The 8660-nt window shown below is 45.1% G+C and overlaps 1 pseudogene; it reads right to left on the reverse strand.

Annotated features, from left to right (window-relative positions):
- Window positions 1–303: 303 nt before the first annotated feature.
- On the reverse strand, window positions 304–2340 carry LOC147900454 (3-ketoacyl-CoA synthase 11 pseudogene; annotated as a pseudogene).
- Between the last annotated feature and the right edge of the window lie 6320 nt (window positions 2341–8660).

Raw genomic sequence — 8660 nt, forward strand, 5'->3', positions numbered from 1 at the left:
AAAACTTTGCAAGTATCATTTGTTAAACCTTCAAAAGGAAAATAACGTAGATTTCCCTTTCAATTTTAAATTATAGTTTTTTTATAAAAAAGGCAATGGCTTAGTAATGAGTATAGGAGCATGCAAAATAACTATGAAACCTTGGCAAAGCCTAATGAATCTTGAGAGTCCTCCAAGAGTTTCTTTTTTATTATTTAAGGCCCGTACAACCCGCAAGTTGGACCAAGTGCTATCGTGGCATGCACCCTTGTTTGAAACTCTTTCACAAAACATGGACCACGTAAGGACTACTACATTTGAGATAACGTTTCATTTGAGATAACGTTTCAGATCTCAAAAAACATTAAATGGGGAAATTTTGCTTGCAATAACTGCACATACAAGAAGCTCCCTTCGACCTTGTGTGAAACTCTTTCACAAAACATGGACCACCTAACGACCACTAGTTTCAGATCTCAAAACATTAAATGGGAATGGAAAGCTTGAATTTTTGCTAGCAATAACTGCACATACAAGAAGCTCCCGGCTCCGAGCTGACATGAAATATATGGAACGAAAACATTATGGTTGCCGAACGAAGCTGATTCGGGAGATCGTCGACAATCTAAAGACGAGAGAAATTGTGATACACACAAGCAGCAACATTCTCCTGCCCAATGCAAGCACCACCCGGCGCTACTTGATCGATTATCCACGGCCGAAAAACTTTAATACAGAGCTTCGAAGGTTATCTAAAACTCCTCCACTGCAGGTACGTTCACTGGAAAGTCGTCGATAAACTCACTCCAGCAATTCTTGACAGAGGAAGCCTTGAGATCTCTCAGTGACTTCCAAACAGCGCTGTTGCACTTGAAGCCGGATCCGAAACCAATCTGCCAAATGCGGTGTCCTTTCTTAATCCGCCCTTTCGCCTCCAAGTATGCGAGCTCGTACCACAACGAGCTGCTTGAGGTGTTACCAAACCTGTACAACGTCATCCGGTTAGGTTCCATATGCCAATCGTGAAGCTCCAAGTTCTTCTCGACTTCGTCCAGAACGGCACGTCCTCCTGAGTGTATGCAGAAATGCTCGAAGGCGAGCTTGAAGTTAGGAATGTAAGGCTTCAGGCTCATCTTGAACAGGTAGCGTCCTACGAGCGTGGCGAAGAACATAACTTGCTCAGAGAAAGGCAAAACGAGAGGTCCAAGTGTGGTAATATTTGTTTTCAAAGCACCGGCGGCCACGCTCATTAGTTCTCTGGAGAGAGTAACGCCAAGAGTACCGAATGCGTCCTCTTCTTGCTGCACACACCAGAAGGACTTATGGTCTGCAGCTCTGTGAGTCCGCACTACATGCTGCAACTCGTACTTGGCCTGGTTCCTATCGCTTCCGAAGTTAGACAGCAGAGCAGCACATCCTCCCAAGCGAAATAGGCAGTTGGACACCAGCATCGGCTTCTCATTACCCCTGTACCAATTGAGAGTTATGTTCTCTGTGGTGACCACGACAGCATATGACCGACTGTGTACTCGCAGAAGATCTTTTGCAAGTCCAACGGAAATGACACCAGCACTGCATCCCATGCCTCCCAGATTGTAGCTGAGAACGTTGCCGCGCATCTTGTATCGATTTACTATCATGGAGCACATCGACGGGGCTGGGCAGAAGATGCTACAGTTCACCACCAGAATCCCGATATCCCGAGGTTTAACGCTGGTCTTGGTGAAGAGTTCATCCAAAGCACCGAACATTACTTCCTCAGCCTCACCGCGAGCCTCCTCGAGGCAAGGGTTGGGCGGTTCATTTGTGACCGCGGGAGGGAAGTAGGTTTCCTGGCCAATGCCGGACCGCTGCAGAATCTTCTTCTGAAAATCAAGGCTCTCCGCGGTGAAGCACCCCGTCAACTCTGACTTTTTCATAAACTCCGCCATGGGGAGTTTTCTGGCGTCGGCAGCTCGATAGCACACAAAATCCATGAGGTAGACCGCATTCGATTTGCGCATCGAGTAATGGACAAGACAGCAGGAGAGCAAGGTGAACAGAGCCAAAGCACCGGGAAGCGTAGAGCAATGTTGCTGGAGCGCGTGGGGCAGCAGGAGGTGGATGAGCCATGGGCAGGGGAGTTGAAGAAAAGCTAAAGCGACGAGAGGAAGGGCGAGGAGCGGAAGAGACTGAGTGAGAAGGTGGTGGAATTTAGATGAACGGTTGAGGAAGAATTCCATCGTGATGGGAAGGGAGAAGGGAGGGATGGAAAAACGGAGAATGCGAGGTTGCAACTAAGAGGGAGACGATGGAGTGAGAAAGATGAAAAGATCGGATACTGGCAAGATTGCAACAGAAAGAGAGACGATCGAGTGAGGAAATGGATGGATTGAAGGCTGACAAAAGCTGGATTATCAATAATAAAAGGAGGTGAAGAAAGGAAGGCAGGTGCAGGAGTGGGTGGATAGCAAGTTGTGATTTGCAATGCAGCACCGCTGAGTCACCGAAAACAGCTCGAGAAGTTGGCGACGTTAACTACCGCCATGGTTTAATGCTTCACAGCTGCGCCGAGAGCAAGTCGTTGCTTTCTCTCAAAGCCTTGCGAGGGAATCTGCACAGCGCACACTGCAAGCACCTGCAAGGTGCCTCTTGGTTCAATGTATAATTAATTGATAGCCACTGGCTAGCTTATTATACACGATGCAGGAGTGCTGTTCGTAGTACGTATCATGATCTAATATGATAAAATATCTTTCTATCTCATCTGATTCCCGTCCCAGTCTACTTGAGTGACAAGTTCAGTCTTGACTCTTCAACACTTCAAAGTTGTGCAATGTGAGTGGTTGACCCATAGACAAGTGGGTGGTTGATGGTTGACCCCCTATACAGGTGGGGTTTAAGTTCACTCTATCTCAAGCTGAGTTGTTAGCTGTGAGTGAGGTCATGAGAAGGGTTAGCTGTGAGTGAGGTCATGAGAAGAATCCCTGATGTCTGGCCCTCCAATCAGCGTATTTCGCAGAGTTCTATAGTGGAGGAGTGGGTATGGGGGTCAGATATACCCCTAAGCAAGCTCACAGCGAATGTGATGGACATGCTTCTGGCTCAAAGGGCAGACTAGTTCCAGAGGCTTATTCACAGATGGTTGAGAGAGGATGTGGAATCCATATGGCGGGGCAGAGTAGCTCGTGCTTGGAAAGCTACCCCCTTCAGTAAAGTGAACTTCCTGTAGAGGATTGTGGGTGGCCACTTTCCAATCGGCAGCCATGTCCCCTGGCTGCAACTGGACGACCGATGCAAGATATGCAACTCATTTGCAGAAACTCTCACCCACATCGTTTAGGGTTGTCCGTGGGTTCGTAATGTTTGGAGCATTATCCGGCGGCATTGTGCCAGGATGTTGGGGTTTGACTTCATTTCCAAAGGTGTTGCTATATTTGGTGCTGGTCTTGGGACAGATAAATCGACATTATGGGATATCATCAACCCTACACAGGATCTGGGTTGCCCGCTATGAGGCTTCTGTTAATAGACCTGCTGTTTTTTCCCTATCCTGTAAACAGGCAGCCATGGATGTAGTGTTACAAGTTAGATGGCTTATAGTTAGTTGGCCTCATGAGGCGGTTCGAAACAGACTCTTGAGTCTCTTGTATGACATGTCTTTTGCTGGTTTTTAAGGAATAAATGAGCAGACCACTTACAATCAAAAAAGTTGTGCAATGTGAAGTTCAAACATCAGTGCAAAGATTGAGCGGCTTTGATGAGCTTCAGGGACAGTTTAATGAGTCCCATTTTGGCTGCGCAGCTACCTTGAAGCCTGAGCCTATTCTCATAAGCTTGATTGTCAGGACTCATGTCCATAGATTCAAAGGTTTATGAAAACTTTCCAGTTAAAACACACTTGATGAACGTTTTTTCGTGAACATTGCGAGTTGAAGTTCAAGTTAATCTGTTACTAAAAGAATATACATTCTCTAGGACAGTGCTGAAATTTGAAGGCTTCATCAGGCATCAAAGCTCTCCAAGCCTTCATACGAAGTAGAGGGAAAATTGTGGCCTGCAAAAGAAACTCCCTCTAAATTTTTAGCCTTCAGGTATAGAATGCCAATTGCAGGGAGCAAATTGCAAAAGAAGCCTTCTATGGAGACCAACCTTCAAAATTTGTAAATATGTATTATATATATTGTGTGTGTGATTTCTCTTGGGGGGCAGGGAGACTATACATGCCAAGCTGGCAAATTTTACCACAACTCCTCACTGCTCAATCCTGTTTCGGATGTTATGGGCTCACCCGAGCCGTTCCCGTTTCTGTGTTTGTTGCTGTGTGGTTGAGAACAACTCAAGTGGATCGATCTTTCCCTGGGCCTGACCAACCTGCTTGATATATCCGGTGTTTCTTTTTTAAAAAAATAAATGAATCGTTCTTTTCCAGTTGCCTAGAGTGAATTGAATGCCTTAAAGGCCATGAAAACTTCAAAACAAAATCATGAAGTCTAACTTTATTTTAGGGCTACATTTGAAGGCCAATTTTTGGCCCTGCAAGGGTCTTAAGGGATGATGGGTAGTGAGTTGCTAATCAAGGGCCATAGTTTTGAAGTTAGTTCATTTGGTCAATTTGACCTTGCAAATTATGGTTAGTATGACGCTTAAAGGTGGGTTAGTAGAAGTTTAAGGGCTTTTAATGTGTTTAGGGTTTAAGGTTTTTGTTTGCTTGTGGAGGTCCTAAATGCTTTTGTCTTTCATCCTTGTCTTTTGTTAGGTATTTCTCTCTAAAGATGGAGGCTCTCTTTGTCTCTTGTATGACACCACATTTATATTACTCTTGCCAAAATAAGCACGTCTCCACTTTTATTTAATGGCCCATCCACACACACACTCACACCTTTTTACCTTTTTTCTCTCCTCTACCTTCCTCGATATTCCTTTACCTTCATTTATCAAGCTACTTATACTTGGATTATAATGACACTCCAAAAGGCATGGCCATAGTGGGATCCCCACCCTGTTTGCTAATCATGTCCATCCCACTTCTTTCAGTTCATTTGGTCAACTTGACCACTTAAAGTTTTGGTTTAGTGGTTGTTTAAGGCTTTCTAATCTACTCCTAATGTGTTGTTAGGGTCAACTTTTTGCCCTCTTGTGGAGGTTTTAAATACTTTTGTCTTTTATTGGGTATTTCTCTCTAGACACTACTCTTGCCAATAGCCACGTCCCCACTTTTATTAATGCTCCATCCCACTTTTATTTAATGATCCATCCACCACCACCACACACACACACCCACCTCTTTCACCTCTTTTCTCTAATCTCTTTCACTCATCTACCTAGAGTACAAGATCAACATCATCTTTTTCCAATACACATGTCATCGATTCGTTGACATAATCCACTCTACCAATCATACCACATTTCTCAAGACCCCCAAGCAACTTTACACTTAGAGTTATAATGACATTCCAAAAGGGAGGGCCTTAGTGGGATCCCCATCTTGTTTCTTTGGGTTTCTCCATGGAAGGCCATTCGTTGTATGAGGCCTTCCAAATGAATGCTTACCCAGGCCTTCAAATTTCAGCACTGCTCTAGGAGACTAAAAGGCCGTATGCATAATAGCATAGAGTAGCCATAGTTAATGCATATTGTGTAAATTGTGGAGTAGAGGAGGGGTGTGGCCCTACGCTATTAATATTGTGTAAATTGTGTAGTAGAGGAGGGGTGTGGCCCTATGCATAATAGCGTAGAGTAGCCATAGTTAATGCATATTGTATAAATGGGACCGTGGGTGTTTTGAATTTTGAAGCTTTTTATGAGGCTAGAAGATGTGAGCAAAATTTAAGGCATGCATACCCACACAAAACGCAGGCCTGCAGATTCACAAACTTCATCACTCTCGCTAACAAGTTTTACATCGTCCCACATTTTGTTGCAGCATTTCGAAATTTCAGTCCTCGCCACAAAAAGGTGAAAAATCTGCTCGTCCTCGCCACGTAAAACGAGACATCGATCGCAGTTGCAATCCATCCATCGTCGTTTCTCGAGACCTCTCTATCAACAGAAAACGCAGTTGCAACTCCTTGCATGCAGCGAACCCATGCATGTATCAATGATGTATAGTGTAAATAAACCATCTGTCCTCGCTTTAACACTGCCTGGCTACCACGACGCATTTGCCAGCTTAATTTGACAAAAAGGTCTGTAACACAAGAGAAACACGTTGAAATTTCCTCGACGGAAAGTGCAACGACGCAGGAGTGACAACAGAAAACGCCGAATCAGAACCCATGCAGCCGAGATAAAATTGGCAAAGGGCATGAATTGAATGACTACACTGTACAGATGCCACAATGCACGCGCGACGCAAGAATCACGATACATGCGGGTGTCGGAAGGATCGATGATCAATCGCTCATTGAAAGATGCCATCATCCATGTCCCTAGATATATCTTGAGCTTGTCGTGATGGACATCTATTTCTATCTATTCTATATCTTAAGGAGGGAGAGGACGGGAGAGGACCTCCACGTGTCGCGAGGGGAGGGAGAGCAAAACGATGCAATGCAAGGAGGGGAGGGACGTGGTGATCCAAGGGCTATGCCATGTGGCATTCTTTCCTTCCTCTCTTGCCACATGGCGCCTTCTCCCTCCTCCTTCGAGTGCCTCTCCTTCGCATGCCTCTCCTTCAGTTACAAGAAACCATGCAGCTCGATCTTGGAGGGCCGCGATTGTGTTACAAATTCTTTGAGAGCCTCCTGCAAGAGAGTGTGAGGGTTGTCGCAAGAGAGCCTGCTGCAAGAGTGTGGTGTTTGAAGTGCTCTGGGAAGACAGTTTGCTGCAAGAGAGTGTGGCGTTTCTGGGAAGAGACCAATCTGGAAGCTCCAAGTATCTCTTTGTCTCTCTGTCTGCATGTTCTCTCTCTGTTTTAGAATGCGTTGTTTCAGAGTATCCCTCTGACTACGCTAAAAAATTTGTCACGATTACGTTTGTGTAGAGTTAAAAGCACATAGATACGATGTACTGGCAAAATGCTATTCACTCTGGGAAGACAGTTTGCTACAAGAGAGTGTGGCGTTGCTTGGAAGAGATCAGTCTGGAAGCTCCAGGTAAGTTACTACGTATAGGCAGAATGCTCTTGATCGCTATTGTAAATTTTAATGAACAAGTCGAGGAAATCACTGGGCATGTCATTTCCCTTCCTGCTATTATTCTTTTGCACGAGCCTTTCTCTGACTCTCTTTTAAAAATGTGTCCAGCTGCTTGGCTAGAATATCCATTCTCTTTTTGTACCCCAGTGCATCTCAGATTAATCCGATCAAGACTCCCAGATAGCGGATGCTGATAGCAGCCTCGTGGATGAAGAAGTTTAGTTGCCCACACAGATGTGCAGTAAAAGGTCGCGTGCATAAGGTGAAGAGCAATTGAAGGAGGTGATGTTGGTGATGTAAGCCAGGGAAGAAGGTAGGCTCCCATTGAAGCTATTCTGATCTGAGATGTCTAGAGATGTGAGGCCGGTGAGAATCAAGTAAAAAATCTCTTGAGTGCAATCCTCTAGCGCGAGAATGGGAGAAAGAGCTCCTTTGCTTTGAGTGGGGCACAACGCACAGTCACCTCTCGCGCTCTCTTGGCTGACGCTGCACCTTCAGGGACATCGATTTTGGCTATTGGGGAGCAGATTGCCAATCTGTTAAGAGAGTATTTGATCAGTGATCGACGAAGAGATCCACAAAATGTACAATCAATGATCGACTGCAATCTAGAAACTGAAAGAAATAAACAATCTATAGTCCAAAAATTCGATAGAATGTCCGATCGATGAGCGACAGAAATAAAAAATGCACACCAAAATAGAATATAGGATGGCTCCAATCCGAAGGTTGCAATCTGCATCAAATAGGGCGGAGTTGCATAGAAGAAGTGTTCTTCCCGAATGTTTTGATTGCGACTCGGAAGGGCACTAAGGTGAGGCAAGATCGTGGTCCATGTTGCAAAGATCTAGGCTGGGGCGAGCTGGAAAGGTTCCAAGAAGGTTGAGAGAAATCGCGAGAAGAAGCGCCCATAGGCGGAAAGAGGGAAGGGTGGAGGAAAGAGAGCGGAAGAGGAGAAATGGGTGGAGAGTGAGCGGTGCAAAGTCGGCGCAGAGGCGGCGTGGGTCATTTTTGGTTGTAGCTTCATGCATTCGCAATCTGTGTGGTTAGCAAAGGGATTGAGAGATTGTTGCGAGAGCATCATAGCAAGTTGTTACTGGGCAAATCGAGGATCGAGGGAAGCTAGGATCGGTGGAGACACTTGCGGGATAGTGAAGTCACAGCCCTGTGCACAGTAAAAGACAAACGTGGGCTCTCAACATTCATAGGTTAGATCTAAATCGGAAAGTTAATAAAAGAAGAGACAAAGCTAGAACAAACGATTACCAAAACAAAGCAATAGTGAAAGTGTAGTCGAAGAACCCCAACTGCTTGAGTGATATCGGCATCCAAAAAACTTTTGAGTGTATCATGCACGAAATCCAGTTTTGGGCAGGATTTGTCGTAGAAATCCAAAGATAGTCCATTTTGCATAGGAGGTGCTAATATATCAAAATGCCCGAAGGCATCCACTAGCAGTAGGGCAAGTAGAAGAAGCAAGCTGAAAGTCCAACAAGACATGTCGTAGTGCTGCAGTAACGTTTTGTTGTAGTCTGATGGAGTTGTTAGCAAAGAGTGCTTTGC

Source organism: Dipteris shenzhenensis, chromosome 7 (genome assembly GCF_047967505.1).
Source record: "Dipteris shenzhenensis isolate YYH24624 ecotype China chromosome 7, Dip_SZ_1.0, whole genome shotgun sequence".
Classification (NCBI taxonomy): domain Eukaryota; kingdom Viridiplantae; phylum Streptophyta; class Polypodiopsida; order Gleicheniales; family Dipteridaceae; genus Dipteris; species Dipteris shenzhenensis.